A 24,989-nucleotide genomic window follows, 5' to 3' on the forward strand; every position below is an offset into this window, starting at 1 on the left:
ACATACAATTACGCAATGGGCGGCATTGAAACCTTGTACCAGAAGGCTGGATTCTACAGTGGGAAGAGAAAACATGCAGCCGGCCATTGACGGTCAACATGATCCATGAAAGAGTAATGAATGCATACGTAATCTGGATGATACTGGCTACCAATGGAAAAAAAATGAGACGTCTGACTTCCATCATTTATTTGTGAAAGCAGCTAGCAGGAGTAAAGAAATCAATGAATTCATTGGTAGCACCGGATGCAGGAAGGGCAGGGAAACCACCAGCCAAGAAAAGATGTGCATGCTGCATAGAGAAGAAATATAGAAAAAGGCAAATTACGTGTTATAAGTGGGTAAAGCTGTTTGCTCGGGACATTCCACTATTGTCTGCAGACAATTCTCATATTTGCAATAGGGATAAAAGCCACCAGTAAAAGTACAAAACTTGTGTTTTTTAAAATGTAAACTTCTAATAAATAATTTTTTTAGAATTATTTGTACCTCAAAAGTCGTTCACATCATAAGTAGTCAAAATAGTGTCAGTTTATTTAAGTTCACACAACAGGGGCCTGAGAGGCCCAACTGGTAGGTAACACTATACAGATTTTCTGGTAAGTATATGGTTAAAGAAAGAAACCGTTACAGTTATAATAGGTGTCAACCAAAACATCTATTGTGGTAAAGTATTGATAGTGGAACACAGTTTAATAAGTGCCTTAAATGAAGAGAACTAAACAAAGTATGCGAGACGATATTTTTACCATACGTTATTTTTCATCATACTTGCTTAGAAAATTTAGTCACTACAGGATCACCAGACATTTGACTTACACTTCTGGATGCAGGCTTTCTCCAGTGTTCTCGGTGCACGACACACAGTCATGAACTATTCATTACTGTCCGTCTTGCTCTATTAGATCATCCTCATTGGCAGTTTTGTTGAGACCTTTGACGACTGATTCGGAATTACATATGGATCCTATACTCGAAAATGCTTATGACACAGGAGCACTAACGCACAAGTAGACTACAGATGTGGTTTAATGCTAAAACAAAATAACAATAACAGTAGAATACCTGTGTATTAGTAAACGTAGAGAAAGTGAGCAAAATAGATTCTATAATACGTCTCGTGCAACTATAAATTAGACGACACCAAAATAAACCATGTGTGTACACTATATTTCATGTGACACTGCCAGCACAAAGTAACTGCTAACATTGTGTGAAGGAGAATAATAAAATAGGCACAGAAGCTAGCACATAGAGTACTGAAATATATTTAAGAGTTGTGCCTTGTATAAGGCGGAAATGTCCTCTAATTACATTTTAAATTAAGAAGAGTACAATTTCCGGAATATGACTGCCAGTCATTTCTTTTTCTATGATTGACTGAAGTACGGTTCAACTTTGTCCATATCCAATAACGTTTTATTATATTGATGAGTATTATTAGACGTCAGCTGTAGGCGGATACTTAGATGTATGGTATCCGAGGCTTTTCAGATATATTTATGGATTGAAGTAGTAGAGGGAGGGGATGGTCTTTCTGTTAGTATTTTGTAAATCCTGTAAGGAGGACGAGTTTTCACTTAGGAAAATTTGAAATGCTAGTTAAATGCCAGTACTGATGGGACGTTGCTTTCATAAAATCTTAAATGTAAGATAAATGCCAGTACTAAGGGAACAAGAAAAAATTTAATGTAAATAACAGTATCGCACTGAACGGTGCCCTTGAGAACGAACTCGCAGTGCAGCAGTTAGTACTGCAGCCTTCCCTCCTGTTTGCACGTGGGGCTGAAGCAGTCGGCATAGCTCTCAGTCGGCAAGCAGTGACATTATAGTGAGCAAGACGTCTCTCGACTGGCGGCCTTGGAAGAGACGTCCAGTGGCGACAACGTCAGCCTCTCGTGCCTTACCTCGTGTGCGATGACGCGAGGTACGGCTGGCATCCGTCTAACAAGCGAGCTGCTAGCGAGTGCATGACACGTAACTAAGTTTCAAAGTAGAATCTGTCAACAGTAGGTCAATGCACACTGTAAAAAGAATCAAGAATGTTTCAAGCAAAGATTAAAATTTCGGACATAATCTTTATTGCTTCGTATGTTTCATACTCTGAGAAGTATAATAAGACATACGAAAGGTGTGACAAGGGTCTGTGGCGTGTTTTAAGGCAGAAATTCAAGCCAAGTTCCAGAAAAGTGTAGAAAGAGAACCACTACTCAGAAAGAAGGCAAATTTAATGAGTGTTTTCGTTATGTCCAAGACGCCCAACACGTCTCCATTAAGGATCGCGCTCTGCTGGTAAAACTCTTTTACAAGAAGGGTGACTGTGCGCGAGTAGCCCTGCAGAAGTTCCAGACGCACAGGAGTGTGAGAAAAGGTGCTGGTTCAAATGCTTCAAATGTCTCTAAGCACTATGGGACTTAACATCAAAGGTCATCAGTCCCGTAGACTTAGAACTATTTAAACCAAACTAAAGACATCACACACATCCATGCCCGAGGTAGGATTCGAACCTGCGACTGTAGCAGCAGCGCAGTTCCGGACTGAAACGCCTAGAAAAGTGTTGGTCCAATGTCAGCTAATATGGAGGAAATCATTACAAAATTGGAAAAGAGAGGTTCTTTGGACGTGCAATGGGGCAGAGGGAGGAAAGCAGCTGATCCGACGTCTGCCCAAGATGTGAGCACCTCACTGTAGAAGGGCTCTATAGGTGATGTCCAGACACATAGTGCATAGGGAACTGCGCGAACGTTGGACATGCCTGCGAGGACGGTGCATAAAATCTTACAAAACATCCTGCAATGCTAACCATACAAAATAACTCATGATCAGGAGTTGCTTCCGGCTGACCTGCCATCAAGATAAACGTTCGCTCTGGAATTTCTTGTTCACATGAAAATGTACAATGAATGTCCATGGAACATTCCGTGGACAGACAAAGCCCAATTCCATTTCCAAGGATTTGTCAATACGCAGCATTGCAGAATATGAGCAACGGTAAATCCGCTCGAACATCAACCGGTACCACTTCATTCTGCGGGATGACGGCATCGTTTATAGTAGGGCCGTATTTTATCGAGGATTTGAGTCCTACAGGTCCTCTTACCAGTATCATCACTCGTAAACGCTGTGAAAGTCTTTTGCGCAGCAACGTCGTTCCCACCCTTCAGCAGCGTGGACGTGTGGGTAGAATCATTTTTATACAAGATGGCGTTCCTCCGCGCATTGCACAGCCAGTGAAGTGGCTGCTGCAGAGGCATTTCGGAAATGCTACAACTATCAGCCATCATTTACCTACAGATAATCTCGTCTTAATACACTTGGCTTCTGGCTGCGGGCCGGCCGGAGTGGCCGAGCGGTTCTAGGCGCTACAGTTTGGAACCGCGCGACCGCTACGGTCGCAGGTTCGAATCCTGCTTTGGGCATGGATGTGTGTGATGTCCTTAGGTTAGTTAGGTTTAAGTAGTTCAAAGTTCTAGGGGACTAATGACCTCAGCAGTTAAGTCCCATAGTGCTCAGAGCCATTTGAACCATTTTTTTCTGACTGCGGGGTGCCTCAAAGATTTTGTGTTCAGTGCTTCAATTACGAACGTAGCTCAATAGAAGGCACGCATTGTGGAATGTAATCTGAGCGTGACCCCCGAGACACTTCGATCTGTTGTGGAACATGTTGTGGCAGAAAACGATGGACAGGATATTAAACATATATTACACCAAACTCACGATAATTAAAAACGCTTGTCATTTTCCTTTCCATGTGGTTTCTGGCCCCAGGATAATTAAAAACCGATTTTTCTAATCTGATTTGGTACGACATTGAGGTGGTGAATGGACATACCTAACTACACAAGAACCAAAGAAACTGGTACACCTGCCTAATATCGTGTAGGGCTCCCGCGAGCACGCAAAAGTGCTGCAACACGACGTGGCATGGACTCGATAATGACTGATGCAGTGCTGGGAGGGAACTGACACCATCAAACTGGCAGGGCTGTCCACAAATCCATGAGCGTACGAGGGGGTGGAGATCTCTTCTGAACAGCGCGTTGAAAGTCTTATCAGATATGCGCAATAATGTTCATGTCTGGGGAGTTTGGTGGCCAGTGTCAGTGTTTAAACTCAGAAGAGTGTTCCTGGAGCCACTCTGCAGCAATTCTGGACGTGTGGGGTGTCGCATTGTCCTGATGCAATGGGCCAAGTCTGTCGGAATGCACAACGGACATGAATGCATACAGGTGATAAGACAAGGTGTTTACGTATGTGTCACTTGTCAGAGTCGTATCTAGGCGTATCATGGGTCCCATATCACACACCCCACACCATTACAGAGCCTCCACCAGCTTGAACAGTCCTCTACTGACATGCAGGGTCCATGGATTCATGAGGTCTCCATACCCGTACACGTCTATCCGACCGATATAATTTGAAACGAGACTTGTTCGACCAGGCAACATGTTTCGAGTCATCAACAGTCCATGTCCTATTGATGGGCCCAGGTGAGGGGTAAAGCTCTGTGTCATGCAGTCATCAATGGTACATGAGTGGTCCTTCGGCTCCGAGAGTCCCTATCGATGACGTTTTGTTGAATGGTTCGTACGGTGACACTTGTTGATGCCCCAGCATTGAAATCTGAAGCAATTTGCAGAAGGGTTGCACTTCTGTCACGTTGAACGATTCTCTTCATTCGTCGCTGGTCCTGTTCTTGCAGGATCTTTTTCCGGCAGCAGCTATGTCGGAGATTTTATGTTTTACCAGATTCCTGATATTCACGGTACACTTCATCGCTATTTCGGAGATGCTGTGTCCCATAGCTCGTGCGCTGACTACAACACCACATTCAAACTCACGTAAATCTTGATAACCTGCCATTGTAGCAGCAGTAACCAATCTAACAACTGCGCAATACACTTGTTGTCTTCCATAGGCATTGCCGACTGTAGCGCCGCAATATGCCTACTTAAGTATCTCTCTACTTGAATAAGCACGCCTATACCAGTTTCTTTGACGCTTCAGTGTATCAGTGCCGCAACTACAGGCTGCCAAAAGTGTATCGTCATGCACACTGAACAAACGGATGGTGTGAAACCATAGTCGTAGTATTGCGATTCATGTCACTCGTAGCACATTTACGTTATGACGATTATACCGCCATCTCTTTGCAAAATTTCCGTTTTTTTTCTTCCCATGAATTTCCGTATGCTTTGATAAAATGCCGTTCAAATTTGTCGTCAGCCCGAACAACAGCTTTTTTTTTCTCCAGCGTTTTGAAATTAGTGCTTTGAAATTAGTACGTTATCTGTGAACACCCTGTACATTTACAGTCGACAAGATACCTTGCAGTGCATGGCGGAGGATTTCTTCCTATTCCATTTGCGAAAATTGTGTGAGGAGAACGAGTGCGGTAAGGCTTCGTACGACCTCGAATTGCTGTGATTTTTCCCTTCAGAGGCATTTCGAGAGAAGTGGGAGAACGTAATACTTTACTCTACTCTTCTTAGAACGTACGAGTACGTTCAAGGAATTATAACAGTACACCTCCGTGAGATGCATTACGTATCTCTTATAATGGTGTCTACATAGCAAGGTGATTAGACACCAATCGGATTTTTGTAATTTTTATATTAATGTTACGTGAAGTTCATAACTCAAATAAGTCAGCTTTAGAAATCTCTAGAAAATCGACTTTGAAGTTTTCTGAGGTGTCCTAAGTACCACAAATCTAGTTTGCATTTTCCTTGGGCTCCGTAGCTTTATGATACAATGCTCGCCGCCATGCGGGCGGCGTAGAATCGATTGCTGACCATGACTAATTTTTAAACAAATTGTATGTTCTATGAGCATTTCCAAGAAGCGTAAAATACTGAACCGTGAAAAAATTAAATCTTTGATGTATTTTTTAATTTAAACAATCTTCATTAACGATCACTTATAAAAAATCGATAATTAAAGAGTTTTTATGTACAATTGAAACTAAACTTTTCTATGGAATATGTTTCAGATAAAGCGTGCATTTTTCATAAAAATTACAATTAGATATTTTTTATGTGTATCTCATGAATTTTTATATTTCAATGACCTAGGTATTAGAACTGAACGGAAAAAACGGAAAACAATGATGTAAACGAGACTCGAACCAGGGGTCCAGTGGTTAACAGTATCAAGCGCTACTGATTTCTTCCCGTCTTCCTCGTATTTTACGATTTACGGAAATGCTCGTAGAACATGCACCCCTCTTTAAAAATTGCAACGTCCGGGAATTGAGCCTAAGATCCTCCATGGCACGCGAGCATTCTACCATAGAGCCACACTGCCTGTCGAAAAATAGTTCTTAATTAAGGGTCTTAGAGACATACAGAATACTTCAAAGTCTATTTTTTGACATTTTGTGAGCTGCATTGAACAGATTCGGCTGATTGATATTTGACTTCTGAAACTGACACACCATGAATATAAAACATTACAACAATCCGACTGTCGCGATGTCACCTTGTAAGTACGTTACAAATTTTTTTTCTGCAGCCGATTTACATATCTCCTTTGCAACAGAAATCTTCTGCAGTACCTCATACGAATATTTGACAAATGTTCCAGTCAGTACACTTCAATCATTTTATTCATCATTTGAGCATGATGAATGGGTTTCGTGTTTCTGTTGTGCACCAACTTAACAGCCACATCATCAATAATTGTCTGTGGTCTGTGTAACTCACTTTTAATCTCTCTGATATAAAGATTAGATTGGGTGTGTGTCTCATAATAATTCTCAGAAGTCAATCAGTTTTTAGTATCAACAGTATATGACATTAAAACCAATTGTAATACTGACTCGTTGTGCTACAACTGACTTCAAAATCATAGTGTGGCAGTACACTCAGTGACAGAAGCTTTATGTTTTAACGTTCCATTCCTTTGTTGTAATTTCGTTTCCTCGCCCATCATAACTAACAATGATTCAGTTGTAGCTGCTGAGGCAGTAAATGGTAAGTTTGAAACAGCGGGATCGTGTGGAGGGCGGCGGAGTGCGCTACGTTTTGTGAGGATGTGTAATGTGAGGGAGAGGGCAGTGGGAGACACTGGCTTTCAGATGACCGTAATAACAATGGAGGCCAAGTCAAGGGACATGGAGAAGGAAGAAAAAAGTAAAGGATGAGGGATTTCTGTTGTAATAGAGGATTTACAGGATAAATTTAGGGTGGAGTTCGTCATATGGGAAGGAGAGGCCGTGGAAGTTTATTTGTGCTAGGATTTGGAAAGTATGTAGATGTAGGTTCGGTAGGATGGATTGGCACTGACTCAGCGTCAAATCAGAAAAAAAAAGGAAAAACAGTAGGGATGTTGAAGATATGTTTGCGATGTGTATAGTATATGCATAGATGCTCAATGTGGAAGAAGGACAATAATTTGATGAACTGGTAAAGTATTCGAGGACGTGAGGATAAGCGTATGTGGTTAGTTATAATGACAGTGTGAGAGCAACGAGCTGGAGCGACTGAAAACTCGATAGAAAGTCGATATCTAAACAATACTGGCATAGGAGACAACAGGTCGAAGTTAGTCATTGTGGAGAACGATGGTGAGGAGGTGCAATTGTCTTGTATGGCCGCTTAATAGTTTTAATGTATATTAGGTTTGCTGTCGGAGGCCTTTGTTGAATTCTCGTCTTTTATACCCAAATCTAAGTGTGCTGGTAATGAGCAAAATGAGTAATTAGTAATGAGGAACAGTTTTATACGTTCGCATTCTTGTCCCAAGCTCCATCTCAGTCTTTCTCTCAATTGTTGATATTTATTGCCACTGTGCTGCTCTCCCTCGTCTGCGCACGTACGACGTCATTCATTACATCATTGCTTTTACATCTACATACACTATCGCTCAAAAATATTTTGTACTTGAATTAGCAGGTTGGCAGGCATGTTTATCTATACGTGAAATCAAAACAAGCCGATCGTTTAGGCAGAAGATTCGTTGACTTCGCCACAGTTACATAGATCGATTGCTGGGTGCAGGTAAGCATGGTCTTTAGACGTAAAGTGTTTTCAAGCAGTACATAACTCTTTTATAGAATGAGACGATTACAAACAACTTAACTATATAAAGCAACTCACATTCAAATATTTTTAATTACTTACAGCAAAACCAAAAATTGAGAATATTCAGTAGATTTCAGATAAGCTGTCTTAACAGTACTGAGTGAACGCCACTCAGTCCTTAGTTGTGAAGGTGTTTGCATCTAACAACAGCTTGTCAGTGTCTGGGCCCGGATTCAGAAAAGAAACGTGGGACGATGGAGAACACTACACGAAGCGTCGACCCAGAAAAACCAACCAAAAGAAGATAGGGTAATCCGAAGGCAATTGGTGGCTGATCCTAAAAAATTAGCCGGGGCAGTACGTGATGATCAACACTGGCCGAAGGCCGAAGGTTCACGTTCTGACAGTTAAACATCGCTTAGCGGCTATAGATCTGAATGACAGGCGATCTCCTCGAAAATTTAGGATAAGTGCGAAAAATAGCAAGGCAGACTATAGTTTCTAAGAAGTACACGTCATGGACCATTGAAGACAGGTCCTAACTTCTATGGAGTGGTCTTCCTCTCAGTCGGGATACAGTTCACTATACGGCATGCCTTACAACTGCTGTGATCTGTTTGCCAGAAACTCTTGAATCCAATGACACAGCACACAGCTAGTCTGATTCCTTTTACTTGAGTTACGCAAGTGACTTCTCGTACGACGTTTTTGTCGTCGAAAGAATATTAAAAAAATAACAAACTGAGGATATATTAGATGACGATCGGTGTGGTTATAGAAAGTTGAAGGCACCAGAAGGACAATTCTGGCATTGCGATTGATAATAGAAAAACCAAGACACGTTCGTAGGATTTATTGCCCTGGAAAAAGTATTCGACAGTGTAAAATGGAGCAAGATGTTCGAACTTCTGAGAAAAATAGGGGTGAGCTATAGCAAGAGACGGGTAACATACAAGATACACGAGAGCCAAGAGGGTATAAAAGAGTCGACGGCCAAGAACTAAGTGCCCGGGTGAAAAAGGGTGTAAGACAGGGATGTAGTCTTTCGCTCTTATCGTTCAATCTGTACAGCAAAGAAGCAATGGTGGAAGTAAAAGAAAGGTTCAGGAATGGGATTAAAATTCAGGGTGAAAGGATATCAATGATAGGATTCCCTGATAACATTGCTATCCTGAGTGAAAGTGAAGAAGAGTTACAGGGAGCTGCTGGATGGAATGAGGTGTCTAATGAGTACAGAATACGGATTGAGAGTAAATCTAAGAAAGACGAAAGTAATGACAAGTAGGGGAAATGAGAACAGCGAGAAACTTAACATCAGTGTTGATGGTCACGAAGTGGACGAACTTAAGGAATTCTACTATCTTGGTAGCAAAATAACGAATAACAGACGGAGGAAGGAGGACATTAAAATCAGACTAGCGGTGACAAAAAGGGCATTCCTGCCCAAGAGAAGTCTACTAGTATCAAACATAGGCCTTAATTTTAGGAAGAAATTTCCGAGAATGTACGTTTGGAGCACAGCATTGCATGTTTGTGAAACATGGACTGTGGTAAACTGGAACAAGAGAGCCGGCCGCGGTGGTCTCGCGGTTAAGGCGCTCAGTCCGGCACCGCGCGACTGCTACGGTCGCTGGTTCAAATCCTGCCTCGGGCATGGATGTGTGTGATGTCCTTAGGTTAGTTAGGTTTAAGTAGTTCTAAGTTCTAGGGAACTGATGACCACAGATGTTAAGTCCCATAGTGCTCAGAGCCATTTGAACCATTTTTTGGAACAAGAGAATAGAAGCATTTGAGTTGAGGTGCTACAGACGAATACTGAAAATAAGGTGGGATAATAAGATAAGGAACGAGGAGGTTCGACGCAGAATAGGAGAGGAAAGGAATACGTGGAAAGCACTGACAAGGAGAAGGGATGATAGGACATCTGTTAAGACATGTGGAAATGACTTTCATGGTACTAGAGGGAGCTGTAGGGGACAAAAACTGTAGAGGAAGAGAGAAATTGGTATACATCTAGCAAATAATTGAGGACGTAGGTTGCAAGTGCTACTCTGAGGTTGACACAGGAGAGGAATTCGTGATTCAAAGGAAAGTAAATAAATAAAACAAAAAATAAAAATGAAAATAAAAGAAAAAGCAACTATGGATGCTATGACGATAGTGCAAAACGTTTTATCGACAGACGAAGTACAGGGCGCAGATTGGACATGTAAAGATTAATAACTCATGCAACTGGTGCTGGCAACCTTAGCGAGCGCCCTGTCTGGAATGGAGACGTGGTCTCAGTGAGCGGCTGAGCGGCGGACACGCCCTGCGTCCTCGACGGCCGTCGTCCTTGCTCGCACTCCGCGACGACAGGCAGGAATGGCAAGGCAACGACTCTGACCGCTGCCACCGCCGACGTGTTACATATGCACGTCTGCAAGATGCCATATTAGCTCACACACGTGCACCACACAAACCCCTTTTAACGACGCCCTTGTTACAGCATCGCGAGAGGGCATCTCTCCTGGCAGCTGTTACGTCACAGGGAATAAGGAGAGAGCAACTTCACTCGCAGCGTTATACAAAGCCACAGTATTAGAGGCCGTGGCCCCAAATTTTTAGCAGTGTTAAATGCTTGTGCTGTTCCAAAACAGGTCATATATCGTGTTTATACGAGCCAGTAATTATTGAAATGTCATATTATGTATACTTGTCAATCACTTTTATAGTCATTACAGTTCACAGCTGGCGCCGCTGTTAGAATATGAAATAGGTGTGCCTCAAATACGCGCTGTAGCGGTCGTGAACGTTAGTTACCCCTAAGATTGGTCGCAGTGAGTTGATATTAGTCAGCAATGTCTTTACGACGAAGACACCATTAGCAACAGTTGACTGAGTTTCAATGTATCCGTAAATTAGGGGGACGAGGCTTGGCTGCGACATGACTGCTGGCACCAGTAGTCAGGAGGAAGTAAGGTCTCAGGCTGGGCTCCGGTCGGTCACATGGCACTACCGTGTACGAAGACCGCTGTGTTCGGAGTATGTCTGTGGCACATACGACGGCGTCTGCAGCAACAATTGGAGCAGCAGTTGGTACCAAAGTGACCAACTGTTACAAGTTGGTTACTTCAAAGCAGCTCCGAGTCGGACATCCTGTAGTGTGCATTCCATTGAGCCCAAACCATCACCGTTAGCGTCTTCAGCCGTGTCAAATGAGAGCTCGTTGGAAGGCAAAAAAGGACTGTCGTGTATTGTAATGAAAGCCGGCACCAGTGGTGGTCGGGTTTTGGTTGAAAGCAGGGCAGTTGAGCGTCTGCAGACTACCTGTCTACGAGATAAACACACTGGATCTACTGCTGTAGTCACGGTCTGATCTGCTATTCGCATGATGGCTGGCTCTGAGCACTATGGGACGTAACATCTATGGTCATCAGTCCCCTAGAACTTAGAACTACTTAAACCTAACTAACCTAAGGACGGCACACAACACCCAGCCATCACGAGGCAGAGAAAATCCCTGACCCCGCCGGGAATCGAACCATTCGCATGATGACAGGAACACTCTCGTGGTTACCCCACGTCCCTGGCTGCAAATTTGTGCGTCAGTTTGTGATTCGACCTGTTGCGCTGCCAATCATGAATAGCATTCCAGGCAGTGTTTTACATCAGGATAACGCTCGCCCACATATCACCGCTGCAACTCAACATGCACCACAGAATGTAAACATTTTTTCTCGGGTTCCTCGATCACCAGATCCGTCTCCAACCAAGCAGTTGTGGGACATCTTCGGACATCTCCAGCCTCATCCGCACCTGCATTAATCGTCCCTGTATTGACCGTCGAAATGCAACAGACATGGAACTCCATCCCACAAACTGACCTCTTGCACCTGTACGACATCATTCACGCCCTTTTACATGCTTGCATTCACCACTTTGGCGATTACACCGTTTATTAATGTGCTTGCAGTTCACTTATGCAATGACTTTGGAGTTGCTACGTTAATCAGTTAAATATGTTTTGTAGACAAATGTATTCCCAAAACGACTTTACTGTACATTTATTATTTCTTGGTTTTCAGATTTTTTCATTCAATATACAGTGATGAGCCAAAACATGATGGGATTCATATCAGTGATCTGGATACAAAATCCTTCACTCGAATTGTCTACAATGTTCCTCAAACCATTGGTCAGTTCATTAAGAAAATCCATCACAGGTAACACTTTCGTAGTTATGGACGTCTATAGAGACAGTATGGCTAAATATTTCTGCAGAAGACTTCCAGCAACTTGTTGAGTCCACACGTCGCCGAGTTTCTGCACTAAGGCAGGCAAAAGCAGATCCGAAACGATATTAGGAAATATCTCATGACTTTTGTCATCTCAGTGCATATACTTAATTCTCGATTATTCCTCTTTATGACAGCGTGTTAGCTTGAGCGGATCGCAGATTCACTTCCTTTTCTTCTTTCAGTTTCCTCTCAAAATCTCTTTATGAATTCGTTGTGTTTTTCCTTCCTTTCGTTTGTTCATTTTTCTCTGTTGTTTCTTTCGTTGTAACTTGTTCAGTTTTCTTTTATTTGTTTTACTTCTGAACTGTTTTCTGTCCTCACTTTCTTGTTCTGGAATTTTCTTATGTTTCTTTTATCCAGTTGGTCTTTAATTCGATTGCATTACGAAGTGAAAATTTTCTTTGTGAGTTTGTTTCCATATATCGTACATTAGTGTCCATATAACTGTAGTCATCTTTCCCTAACGTATATTTGATGTTGTCTGTATGTTCGTAGAGTTATTTTGTAGGTCGTCTAACCCAAGTTCCGTTTTGGAGAACAGTGCCGTAAATTTTTCTAAGAATTTTTCGTTCTTGTTTCTCAGTGTTATGAAATTGTTTCATCGCTCTAATAATTGTGGTTTCAGTCGCATACAACGTTTTGGTAAAGCATTCGTGTCGTACTGCCATAGTTTTGCATTACATGGTATCGCTCTTGTCTTACGATGATTTCATGTCACTTTGTTGGCTTTTGCAGTTTGAATATTGTTTCCGTGTTGGAGATTTTGCTTAGTCCTGTGGGTTTGATATTTCTCCTAAGTACTTGAAATGAGTGACCTATGAGATTTTTCCATAGTCTGTTTTCAGTGGAAGATTTTCCGATTGATCTGGTGTGTATACAGGGTGAGTCACCTAACGTTACCGCTGGATATATTTCGTAAACCACATCAAATACTGACGAACCGATTCCACAGACCGAACGTGAGGAGAGGGGCTAGTGTAATTGTTTAATACAAACCATACAAAAATGCACGGAAGTATGTTTTTTAACACAAACCTACGTTTTTTTAAATAGAACCACGTTAGTTTTGTTAGCACATCTGAACATATAAACAAATATGTAATCAGTGCCGTTTGTTGCATTGTAAAATGTTAATTACATCCGGAGATATTGTAACCTAAAGTTGACGCTTGAGTACCACTCCTCCGCTGTTCGGTCGTGTGTATCGGAGAGCACTGTAACATACATCGTGTTTCTACAGAATGATCTGCCAACGTTGCTCGAAAATGTTCCACTGGAAACGCGTCGACGTATGAGGTATCAGCATGATGGTGGACCTGCACATTCCGCAATTAACACTAGGCTGACCCTTGACAGGATGTTCGACGGGCGTTTCATAGGACGTGGAGGACGCATAAATTGGCCAGCCGTTCTCCTGATCTTACACCTCTGGACTTCTTTCTGTGGGGTACGTTAAAGGAGAATGTGTACCGTGATGTGCCTACAACCCCAGAGGATATGAAACAACGTATTGTGGCAGCCTGCGGCGACATTACACCAGATGTACTGCGGCGTGTACGACACTCATTACGCCAGAGATTGCAATTGTGTGCAGCAAATGATGGCCACCACATTGAACATCTATTGGCCTGACATGTCGGGACACACTCTATTCCACTCCGTAATTGAAAACGGAAACCACGTGTGTACGTGTACCTCACCCCTCATGGTAATGTACATATGCGTCAGTGAGAAAGACCAATAAAAAGGGGTTAGTATGTGGACGTAATATGCTGTTCCAGTCTTTTCTGTACCTAAGGTCCATCACCGTGCCCTTTGGATCCCTACGTAATTCGGTGCTCTCCGATACACACGATCGAACAGCGGAGGAGTGGTACTCAAGCGTCAACTTTAGGTTACAATATCTCCGGATGTAATTAACATTTTACAATGCAACAAACGGCACTGATTACGTATTTGTTTATATGTTCAGATGTGCTAACAAAACTAACGGGGTTCCATTTAAAAAAACGTAGGTTTGTGTTAAAAAACATACTTCCGTGCATTTTTGTATGGTTTGTATTAAACAATTAGTCTAACCCCTCTCCTCACGTTCGGTCTGTGGAATCGGTTCGTCAGTATTTGATGTGGTTTACGAAATATATCCAGCGGTAACGTTAGGTGACTCACCCTGTATACTGAGATTTTTCACAGGAAGTCTGGAGACCGGATTTACAGAAGATTTCGTGTAGTTCATCTAGCGCTAGATTGTCTTTTTCTTTGTTTTTTGTTAATGTAGCCAGGTCATCAGCAAAGGCCAGGCATTTCACAGCGACTGTTTTTCCTTTCTCTTTGCCAAGTTGGTTATCAGACATGCTTTTCTCATTCTATTTTCTCCAGTACTGTGTTGAAGAAGTTTGGTGGTAAGCGATCTTCTTGTCGGACTCCTCTGTAACTTTCGAGTGAGCCTAAGACTTTACGCATGAGTTTAGCTTTTGAAGTGGTTTTTGGTAAGGTTTACCGGATGGCGTCTCTTGTGTTTCTGTCGACTTCTCGTTCGTCTAGGCTATAAAACAGCGTTTGACATTTAGTATGGTTTTGGGGTTCCAGATCTACCCACCATGAGACCTCCCTTTCCTGAAACCCGCCTGATACCCGCCAACCTGTCGGTCCGCTTGCAAATCTTCATAAAGGATTTTGTAAGTTACAGGGACAAGTGAGCTTGCTCTGTACCTGTTCGGATATGTTTTGTCTGTTTTCTTGTATAGTGGGTGTATCAAGGCACTCTTCCCTTCGTTCGGAGTTTTCTTTGTATATACACGCACAACACAGATTTCCTATGTAGCATTTCTGGTAACATGACAATTACGTTTCGTGAAGGAGGCAAAGCTATTTGAACATGAAAGGTTTAACTACGCAATTAGCAGAAAGCTGAAAAGACAAATTAAAAATCTGAAACAAAATAACATGAAATGAAATAGATATAAATTTTTTATTGTTATGGGTGACCCATTTGTCTTCAGAGTTCCAAATTTTTTTCCTGTCTAGTCAACCGTCATCAGTTGAAAGTTTGTGTGAATACAATGAACACCAATGAAAAGAAGTTGAAAATGCTATTCAACTGTGATGAATACATGTTGACAGAAAAGTAAGGACCGGTGTGCGTTTTCCAAGTCTTTCCATTTCCTTTATGTCAGCTCCAACCGGTGGACGAGTTTAGTTACCTAGCATCTGCACCGTTTGCTAGTACACGAAAGTCAAAGTGAACTTGTGTTACGTTTTTAACGTCTATGTTACAGGAATGGTACACTGTGATATTATCTTGAAAATCTCACGAGCCGAGGAAGTGAATTACAGAACAAAAGCACAGGTATGTCTGCACATACCATCGCAACCATGCTGGTTAATATTCCTCTGGTACCTAAAAATATTTAATTGTTATATTTTTAATTAGATTCTGGCCAAAAAGTGGTGAAGATAAATGCCACGCCATGTACAGTAAATACTACGTAACAGTGCACGACCGCAAATCATCGCAAGAATCTTCTGTGCAGAATAAAATAGTTTTCCACTACGAAGCCGAACAATTTGTATTTAAAAACGATGGATTAATGACTGAAATTTTTCAGTTATGTCTAAAGATATGGATATAAAAACTGCACAATAGTGCACACCTCTCTGGTCGATGGTTACATGAGTTCTATCTGAGACCTAATCATTTTCTTATCTATTCACTGAGTGAATACCACAGTTTGAATGAGTCCCTATTGTTAACCATATATCAGACGTGAGAATATATGAACAACGTTTGCAGAATTTCGAGAAGTTTGAACATATGTCTCCACAACGGCTATCAAACGACACCACAGATAAATCTAATTACCTGTTTTGTGGGCTAGGAATATTATTTGTGAAGCCACGAAGTTGCTCCAAAATGTGAACCCTTAGGGTATAATAGTGAAAACATGTAATGAAGCTTTCAAGTTTCAGTCTCAGAATGAGTGGAAACCTTTCTTAGTAAAAGCAGAAGCTAGTTCTGCTCCAGTTCCTGAATGTTATGCTTCCTGGAGCGCTTTTCCTTTATCTCCAGTACTAAGAATTTAAAATAAGTGATTCGAATGATTATTTAGTTATCATGTGATAATGTCGCGTTCTCCAATTTTTCTGTCCGCCAACGAAAAAGATCCTTCCCGCATTAATTGACGACGTTATTGTAGACGGAGGAGCTTAAGAGAAAATACAGTAGAATACAAGGGGAAAATGGAGAAAGTAAACGAACTCTAACAAGAAAAAAATAGGTAGAGGGTAAGCAAGAAACTTACATGGATACTTATACAGAGAAACTATTACAATAACAATTTCTTTAGCCTTTTCTTGAATGCAATGTGGGTGATGACGGAACGTAAATGAGTTATTACATGTTCTGAAGATGTAACAGTAAAATGGACTTGGAACCGTATTTTGTGTTACACGCAGCTACAGCCAGGGTACTGGTCATATCTAATCCTACTTTTCAGTTGTGGTTGGGTGATAAGTCATTGCAGCGTGAAGAGAGAAAATAATAACTCCACCAACTAAAATACCACTCAGTAATACACAGCACCGGAAAGTCAAATGTGTGGCTGGGCAGGCAGCTTCTACTTAAGTTTACGCATCCTAGTCGCCTAATACCGAGCGACATCGTTCAATACTTTCTGCAAGAAGTCATACCCGGTAAAAAAAGAATTCGAATACAGACCAACAATCCTGATACATGTATCTATAAAAATTCTATAAGTATTTTGCTCAGTTGCAGATGTTCACCTGATTCGTTCACTGATATAGTTTCCCGTGGTTCTCTAAATTATAACTGCTAGAATCGTTCATTGTATAGGCTACCATACTTTTCCAGCTACAGGCGTCTCTAAATATCAAGTCATCGACAAAATCTTAAGCCATAATGTTCCTTCCATTAACTTATAATATTCAGTTGTCGTGTAAATTTAAATCACGTCAGTAATACTTCACTACCTTTAGACACTAAGCAAGTTTATTTTCTTACCCCCACTGAAAAAAGTTCCTGAGCGTTGCACATGTACCCAGTATAAATGAGATACCGTATTTGTACGTACACTAAGGTTACTGCCAAGAGTTTCATCAGTTTCCGTAAGGTAGTTGTTAAGAAAAATATAATTAGGATTTAATGTTCGTCTACAGTGTCGTCATTAGAGACGGTGCATAAACACGCATTTTGGGAAGGATAGGATAGGATAGGAGATCGTCAGTATATTTATTGAGTCCATGCAAGGACCAAAATCGGGTTATTGAGAAATGGATATGAATCTTCGTCCTACCCACAGCGTCACTTCACTCGGTTATAAGGCAGGGATGGAAGCATTTGTAAAAGGATGTGTTGGCACTTAGTTACGTAATGTTAGTGTCTCTATAATTTCCAGACATGTTTAGCGCCCATGTTGATATGAAGCAAAGCTGTCGGATATTGTGGAAGGGAGGTTACTACTCCTGGCCTTTGTTTGCAAAAGTTTTACATGACACCGTACAAAAATGAGCTTATACACTGAAAGCCAAAAAAACTGGTACAGCTGCCTAATATAGGATAGGGCACCCGCGAGCACGCTGAAGTGTCGCAGCACGACGTGGCATGGACTCGAATAATGTCTCAAGTAGTGCTGGAGGGAACTGAAACCATGAATCCTGCAGGGCTGTCCTTAAATCCGTAAGAGTACGAGCGGGTGGAGATCTCTTCTGAACAGCACGTTGCAAGGCATCCCAGATATGCTCAATAATGTTCATGTATGGGGAGTGTAGTGGCCAGCGGAAGTGTTTAAACTCAGGAGAGTGTTCCTAGGACCACTCTGTAGCAACTGTGGACGTGTAGGGTGTCGCATTGTGCAGCTGGAATTGCCCAAGTCCGTCGGATTGCACAGTGGACATGAATGGATGCAGGCGATCAGACAGGTTGCTTACGCACGTCTCACCTGTCAGAGTCGTATCTAGACATGTCAGGATCCTATACCACTGCAACTCCACATGTCAAACACCGTTACAGAGCCTCCGTCAGCGTTAACAGTCCCCTGCTGACATCCAGGGTCTATGGATTCATGAGGTTGTCTCCATACCCGCATACGTCCATCCACTCGATACAATTTGAAACGAGACTCGTCCGACCAGGCAACATGTCTCCACTCATTAACAGTGCAATGTCGGTGTTGACTGGCCCAGGTGAGGCATCAAGCTTTGTGTCGTGCGGTCATCAAGGGTGTACGAGTGGACCTTCGGCTCTGAAACCCCATATCGATGATGTTCCTTTGAATTGTTGACACGGTGATACTTGTTGATGGCCCATCATTGAATCTGCGGCAATTTGCGGTAGAGTTGCACTTCTGTCGCGTTGAACGATTCTCTTCAGTCGTCGTTGGTGCATTTCATGCTGGATCTTTTTCCACCTGCAGCGATGTCAGTGATTTGATGTTTTACCGGATTTCTGATATTCACGGTACACTTGTGAACTGGTCGTCCGGGAAAATCCAAACTTCGTCGCTACTTCGGAGATGCTGTGTCCCGTCGCTCGTGCGCCAATTGTAACACCACGTTCAAACTCACTTAATTCTTGATAATCTGCCACTACAGCAGTAGTAATCGATTTAACAACTGTGCCAGACACTTGTTGTCATGTAAAATTTAAAATTTTCCCGGAGAATCAACTATCCAAAAAGAATCCGTTGAAATACGCATCGCGGGAAAACTGATGAACCGTGACAGTGGTTACCAATTGAATAACGCGTGGAATCCCATCATCTCCGAAATTTTCTCGAGACGAAGACGCCAGAAGACTTCGATAGCTACGACCAGCGACCATACCGACGGATGATGAGTACTGCAGTACCACCAGCGAGGGCGCTGTCGCTGGGCGGTGTGGCCCTTCTGCCTCCGCGACTGCAACGAATGCGCGGCAGTACCATTAGCGCACTATTTAAGTCCTCGTTCACCTGAAGATGGCTGGCAGTTTTCCAGCCCAAATATCGTGCAATGAAGTTTACGGCGACCGGCTGCAAGCCCAACATCATAATGAAAAGTTGGTTCGCCTGGAAAATTTCAGATTTTACGTCAAACGCCTTTACGGGGAGGATATGGCCTCAAATGTAAGAAGGTTCGATAAGCTACGTGGTAAGAGAGCAAAACTTTTAAGTTCTTTAAGTTTTTTAATGAGATGTCGGGACCATGGCATAATACACAAATTTGTCAGAGTAACACATTTTATTAAGACGATCACTGCACGAAAAGTAATGGAGAAGGCGAGCCGTGCTATTGCGAAGGAGAGAATTTCTTATACGAGACGAAGGTTGGATTCCATCTCAGAAGAATTGTTCCATCTACACTTAAAGATTGCACCACTTCTTTCTCCTGTATCATGTGACTGGGTGGATGGAGTGACTTCAGCCAAGTTCGACTGGGTATATAAGGCTGCTAGTTTACCGGCAGATGACGAAATTTGATCGCTTGGTGCCACAACAGCCGACGCACAGGAAATAACTTTACGACGTTCTGTTGTTAATTTCACGGAGATGATTTTAGACGATGCGACGCTGTCAGTTTTCGGCAAAGGTCTTGATTTCCCACCTACACCAAGTGCAGTACCTCTTACAAGTTCCGTAAGTGCTGTTGAACAAGCTGTACGTCACCTTCCTATGGACGCTGCTGAAGAAATTAGAAGGGAAACTGGTCGCGTTCATCTGAAAGCTCCCTCTTAACGCAGTAACATAACCGCCGAAGAAAGGGATGCATTACAGAACCTTCGAGAAGATCCGGAAATCGAGGTGCTGAAGGCTGATAAAGGTAATTCTACCGTTTTGTTACCTCGTGGGTTGTATTTGGAGAAGATGTATAGTCTACTTAGTGATACTATGTATAGGAGAATTGGTCAAGACCCAGCAATATGTGTGCAACGGAAGACTTGTGCACTTCTGAACTCTTTCTCGTTAGCTCCAGAGACCATCAAGCGGTTAAGACCACACAGCAGCGTACCACCGAGACTGTATGGTCCTCCTAAAGTACATAAAGAAGGTCTGCCTTTACGGCCTATAGTGAGTAATATTGACGCACCCGCATATGATTTAGCCAAACAACTAGTTTCTTGGCTGAGACCAATTGTTGGCAAATGTTCACATCATATACGGAACGCTGCTGATTTCACCAACAGACCGGGGGCTCCCACTTACGTAGTTCGGATCTTCTAGTGAGTTTTGATGTAGTTTCCCTTTCCGCAAAAGTACCTCTTGCGGATTCCATGACGCTGATTGGTCAACAGTTTGAATCGGACATCACTGCTTTGTTTCGACATGCTCTCCTCAACTTATTTTATATTTAACCAGGAGTATTTTGAATAGTCTGACGGTGTCGCCATGGGCAGCCCTCTGTCTCCTCTGGTGGCTAACCTTTTTATGGAGGAATTTGAGGAGAGAGCACTTGAATTAGCGGTTTGTAAACCAACTGTTTTTCTGGAGATACGTCGATGATGCTTTCATAGTGTGGCCCCACGGAGAAGAAAAGTTAATGGAGCTTTTTCATCATCTTAACTCCATCCATGAGAATATTCGATTTACTTTGGAACTAGAGAAAGATGGTTGCCTTCCATTCCTGGATGTTTTCGTTAAACGGAAGAGTGACGGCTCGGTGGGACATTCTGTTTATCGTAAGCCCACTCACACTGATTTTTACTTGCATTCTTGAAGTAGCCATCACCCATCCCAAACCATGAGTGTACTTAAAACCATTGTGCACAGGGCACATACGGTGTTGGATGCAGAGAATTTGCCTAAGGAACTTGACATTTAAGGACGGTGTTCAGAGACAATGGATAATCGACCCGGCAAATTAACATGGCCTTCTCAACTAGAGCCAGGAACTCGGATGTGGATAAAGAGAACGCGTCAGCCAAGTCCCTACCTTTTCTTCTCTTCATTGGAAATACAGTATCTCCTTCAAAACAGCGAGCATTCATAATGATTTTCATGTGAAAGTAGTTTTTCGTACACCTTCTAAGAGTGCGGATTTGCTGGGATCGGCGGAGGATGATTTGTTACTGCGGCAGGCGGGTATTTACAAAATACCGTGTCAATGTGGTATAGCCTATATCGGACAGACAACGTGTACAGTGGAAGAGAGTTGTACGGAACGTCAACGTTGCACTCACCTACTGTAACCCAGTATGTCAGCAGTTGCGGAACATTGTATTTCCAACGGACATTCAATGGAGTACGACAAAACTTCTATTTTGGCCACAGCAACAACTTTTTGGGAGTCCATTATCAAAGAATCCGTTGAATTACGCATCGAGGGAAATCTAATGAACCGTGACAGTGGTTATCAATTGAATAAAGCGTGGAATCCCGTCATCACCGAAATTGTTCCAGACGAAGACGCCAGAGGACTTCCATAGCTGCAGCCAGCCACAAAACAGACGGCAGCTGAGTCTTGCAGTTCCACCAGAGAGGGCGCTGCCACTGGAGGGTGTGGTCCTTCTGTCCCCGCGACTGCAACGCATGTGCGGCAGTACCATCAGCACACTATATAACATGGAGCAGAGAACGTCTTCGTCACCTGCCTCACCTCTGTCTTCAGTAATGTCTTCGAATCCATCCTCTCCCGTCGTATCCATCAGCACCTTAATCAGCACCACCTCCTCCCCCTTACCCAGTGTGGCTTACAACCCTCCTTCACCAATGAAGACTAACTCCTTAACCTCGTTCACCTTCTCTCTCTCCAGCTCAACTCCTGTCGCTCCACCATTTTTGTTTCCCTCGACCTCCAAACTGCCTATGACTGTGTATGGCATCCCGTTCTCCACTTTAAATTCCAAACCTACGCCCTGCCTATCAATTTTGTCAGTCTGGTCGCTTCCTTCCTCGCGCGCCGTCCTTCCTATGTCACCCTCCACAACACCAACTCCCGTATCTTTTATCCTACTGCTGGCATCCCCCAGGGCTCTATCCTCTTCCCTCTCCTTTATATCTTGTATACGGCTGATAAGCCCAAGCCACCCCCAACTGTCCACCTTCTCCAGCATGCTGATGACTCCGCCTTCCTGGCTCTCTATCCTACCCTTCAACAGTCCCAACGCACCCCCCAAACTCACCTTAACCAGTTCACCACTTGGTGTAACCAGTGGTTCCCCCCTCTCAACCCCTCCAAAACCCAGGCAATCATCATAGGCCGCACCACCCACTCCTTCCATCTCCATGATTTCTACCTCATCCTTTCTGGTCGTTCCATCCAGTTCACCCACACCCTGAGATACCTTGGCCTCACCCTCGACCGTCACCTCACCTGGACCCCTCACCTCCAGATCATCCAGCAGAAAGCACATTGCCACCTCCACCTCCTGAAACTCCTGTCTGGCTGGACATGGGGATTGCATCCTTCCACCATCCTCCACACCTACAAATCCCTCATCCAACCTATCCTCTGTTATGCCAGCGTTGCCTGGATCTCTGCACCCACCTGCTTTTACAAGGCTCTGCAAATTCTCGAACGCCATGCACTCTACCTTGCCTTCTGTATCCGCCTTCCTTCCCCCACAGGGCTCCTGTGTGAACTCATCGCCTACCCCCCCTCCTCCTGTTACTCCAACATCTCTCCATCCTTTACATTGTCTGCAGGCTTGATCCCCCCTACCCCACTCACTGGTTTCTTCCTTCCTCTACACCACCCGCCCATTGCCACGCCTCTATCGCCGTATCCATCCCTCTCTACACCTCCACACCCTCCATCTTCATCAGGGCAATTTCCAGCGCCTCCCTGTCCCAGATGATGAGCTTCACCACGACATCTACCCTTTCTTCCAACTATAATCTGGTCTTGTTCCCCCCCCTCTCCAGGACCCCGTTTTTCCTCTCTCCATCCTAGCCTCTTTCCCTCCCACGTCCCTCCCTACTTGGCCCTCTTCGGCGCCCCCCCCCGCCAATCTCCCCCCTTTCTCCTCCTCCCTCCCTTCTTCCTCCTTGTGCCTGGCAGATCCTCCATTTTAATCATCGTCAGTGTGCCACGTCAGTGTTGTGTTTAGTGCTGTTTCTTCTGTGCGTCGAGAATTATTTTAATTGTGTGCTGGCCTTGTACTTAGTGTTACTGTTACTGTTAGTTTTTGTTATGTGCTACGCCATCCGTCGATACTTTTATGCTCCGGTCACACTACGCCTTGTGTTCTTTTAATTGTCCCAGTGTGTGGTTTTTGTGTGCGCTACTTTTTTACAGTCACCCCTTTTTTGTCTATTGTCTTCCATGATGTTCCCCCTTTTTTTATCTATGTCCACCATGTTTTCTCCTTTGTTATTTTTAAATGTCTTCTGTTGTTTGTTCTATGTCTTTTGGCTGAAGAGCAGCACAATGCTACTGCCAGCCAGCCCCCATGGGGAATTGAAATGCAATAAAGAAAAAGAAAAAAAAAGACGTCTTCGTCAGTCGTCGTTCGGCTCACCTGAAGATGGCTGGCAGTTGTCCAGCCGAAATATCGTGCAATGAAGTTTACGACGACCAGCTGCAAGCGCGAAATCTTTTTGAACATTTGTTGTCTTATATAGGCGTTGCCGACTGCAGCGAGTATTCTGTCTGTTTACATAACTCTATATTTGAATACACATGACTATACCAGTTTCTCTAGAGCTTTAGTGTAAAAGTACAGATTGTCGGCGAGTGTTCTCATTGGCTGTCATTTTGTTATGGGTAATTATTTTTGTTTTTATTATTATTAAGCAAACAAGATTTTGTCCAGAAACGACATTTGATTTAATATGTGTTTACTATTCTATATCCTTGCCAGTCTTCGAAAGAACAGTTGACTTACCGTGTGTACAGAGAGTGCCTAATGGGCGTGTCTGAAAATGTGACTGTAACAACAGTGCTGTCAATGGGGTGGGCGGTGGAGCTACACTGGTATCAAGTGGGCAGTCGCTGCCGGAAGTAACCAGCTGTATAGGTTGACCATTGGGGAAGCCAAATCGATTGTCACAGTGCACATCGTTAAAGGCTAACTGTCTTGAGTGATCAAAGATGGAGAAAACTTGTAACAATGATGTAACAATTCAAGTATCAAAACTATTGCAAAAAGACAGATAACGATGAGTCACTGAATTCACGGCAATGAGACACAGAACTAATACAAGAAGAGAGATCCCAATGAGCCACTGAAAAGGGAATTCAGGGCAATGAGACACAATTAATGACGATAACCGTTCCTCACTACCCTCAATACTTTAGAAATTATTTAACATATAGTTGAACAACTAAGGTAGTTATAGAGAAGTTACTACAGACATACAAAACGAGGTGAAGTTAAATTGTATTCCATTTGGCCAGACATACAAGAATATATGACGAGATCACCCAGGGAATCCAACAAAACATTCGCCAGGTCATAACGCTCCCTCCTCAGGCCTGGATCCTTCCGACGGTTGTTGCAGGGCCGAACACGCCAACAGTCATCTATCTGATGGAACATAAAATGTGATGCAATTGAAAAGCCTATCCTCCACTGCACAATTATCACATTCTTCATTTGACGTATGTAGGTCAACTGAAGTATGTTCAATTCAGATACAGAATGCCAATGTTAAATACGTCGATTTCTTCGTTTTCATTATAGCATTACTATGGGATACAGATTTTAAGTATGTCGGCCTTTTCGCCTTCGCCATTACTAGTATCACCTGAA

The sequence above is a fragment of the Schistocerca cancellata genome, chromosome 9, assembly GCF_023864275.1.
Source record: "Schistocerca cancellata isolate TAMUIC-IGC-003103 chromosome 9, iqSchCanc2.1, whole genome shotgun sequence".
Classification (NCBI taxonomy): Eukaryota; Metazoa; Arthropoda; class Insecta; order Orthoptera; family Acrididae; genus Schistocerca; species Schistocerca cancellata.